This window comes from Diplotaxodon limnothrissa, linkage group LG3, assembly GCF_057381915.1.
Source record: "Diplotaxodon limnothrissa isolate DT_005_m linkage group LG3, D_limnothrissa_male_GT1.1, whole genome shotgun sequence".
Taxonomy (NCBI): Eukaryota; Metazoa; Chordata; class Actinopteri; order Cichliformes; family Cichlidae; genus Diplotaxodon; species Diplotaxodon limnothrissa.
The window spans coordinates 22253515-22255601 of record NC_140598.1 but is presented as its reverse complement, the minus strand read 5'-3'; positions in this window follow the sequence as shown (position 1 = coordinate 22255601).

Below are 2087 nucleotides of genomic sequence, written 5' to 3'. Positions count from 1 at the left end.
TAACAGGAATTTGCACAATTTACTGCACATTCTAGATACCTGGTTTGCACTTAATATTTTCTTTCAGCGGAGCCACTACTGCTACTCTGGGCTGTGTTACAGAAGAGCTGCTGCTTTGCCATTCCCTTTTTTTCCACTTTGTTTATTCTGCTTTGCGTGTGGTTAAGGGAGTGCCCAGCTCTATAATGTGATGGGTACTAGTTAGCATGTGTGTTTCTACAGTGACTACAGAGGGTGAAGAGGATGACTGTTTTCATGTTTTGGATATATTCAAAACTTTTGTTTCCCTTATTCGGAAGCTGAAAGCCTAAAGTGGGCGTGACTGAATAGAATAGAATAGAATAGAATGCCTTTATTGTCACTATACAGTTGTACAATGAGATACAGAGCATCTCCTACTCAGTGTAAACATGCTGGGGGGGGGGGTACACTTCTGCAGCGCTATGTACATATGGACAGTATTAACATAGGGAAAAACATATATATATAAAATGTAAAATATACAAGCCGTAAGTAATATGGGTGGTGCTTTCAGGTTTTTCCTTGTAACAGTAAAGCTTTTGAGCTTGCAGTCACCACACCACCACCCTAGTGTGCGTGCATCATGATTGCTTTCCCTTTTTACCCTCTCATCATCACTCCCTTGCATTGCCACACATACACACATGTTAGATACACTTTTTGATCTAGAGGCATTGATTGATAGCAGTCCCGACCCAACCCTTCCAAAATATCAAATCAAATCAAATCCAGAAATGGTAAAATCATTAGTCATAGATTAGGAAAAGTTGTTCTGTCCACTCATGGTAAATGGCCTGCATTTGTATAGCGCTTTTCTAGTCCATAGGACCCCAAAGCGCTTTACACTACATTCAGTCATTCACCCATACATTCACACACAGGCAATGGCAGCTACATTGCAGCCACAGCTGCCCTGGGGCGCACTGACAGAGGCGAGGCTGCCGGACACAGGCGCCACCGGACCCTCTGACCACCACCAGTAGGCAAACATGGGGTTAGTATGTTGCCCAAGGATATTTGGCATGCAGCCAGGAGGCAGCCTGGGATCGAACCACGGACCTTCTGATTAGTGGCTGACCTGCTCTGCCACCTGAGCTACAGCCACCATGTCCTCTGATTCTTGCTGGAAGACAGAATCATCCATTTCTGTGCTCACATTCTGCTGTAACATGTCTCCTCATGTTATAGGTGAACTCTCCTATGTCTCTTTCATTCTCACTCATGTGTTTGCACAGCTGTGGACATCAGCTACCTTCATCTTTTCGGTGCCACATAGCGTCAAAATGAGTGGATGGTGTTACATTAATGTTGTAAAACATTGCACTCTCTTTAAAGCAGTAAAAACAATCAAAAATGAATAATGAGCACTACAAAATATAAATGAATAGAGGTGTTATGATCATAGTGAACAGGTCAGTATGTGAAGGTCAGAGAAGCTGAAAGTAAATGCTCTGTTTCCCACTATGTGTCATGGTCCTGGGTCAGTGACCCATTGCTTTGAGTTTATTGTTATTATTTTCTAGTTTCTTCTGATTTTGTATTAGTTCTCAGGGTTTGATTCTGGTGTTCAGTGGTTTATTACTCCAACCTGTATTCTCCCCCCTCATGTTCTGTTCGTGTCCCTGAGTTTGTGTTTGTAAAACAGTTTGTTAGTTTCCTGTTTTACTTTGAAGCTAGCTGCTGCTGAGCGTTGTCTCCACCTCCAACCAAAACTCAATCTACACGTGTCACGGACCCGGTTCCGGGGACTCGGGGTTCGTGAACAGTGTGGACCTTTATTGTTATTAGTGTATTGGATGTATGTTTGCTGCACTGTGCTCTTGTGTTCCATGCTGGTGTGTGTGTGTGTGTGTGTGTGTGTGTGTGGCTGGAGGATGAAGGACAGCCACCTGCAGGCCTGATGGGTGTGGCCCTGCCAGCTGCTGGTCACGCCTAGCTTCCCACACACCTGCTTCTGATCAGGATCGTCGGGGGAACTACTTAACAGAGCGATGGAGCTTCCTCCGGCGCAGGATCGTTGAGTTAGACTCCATGTCAGTGTTTATAGTGCTGGTCAGTGTATGCCT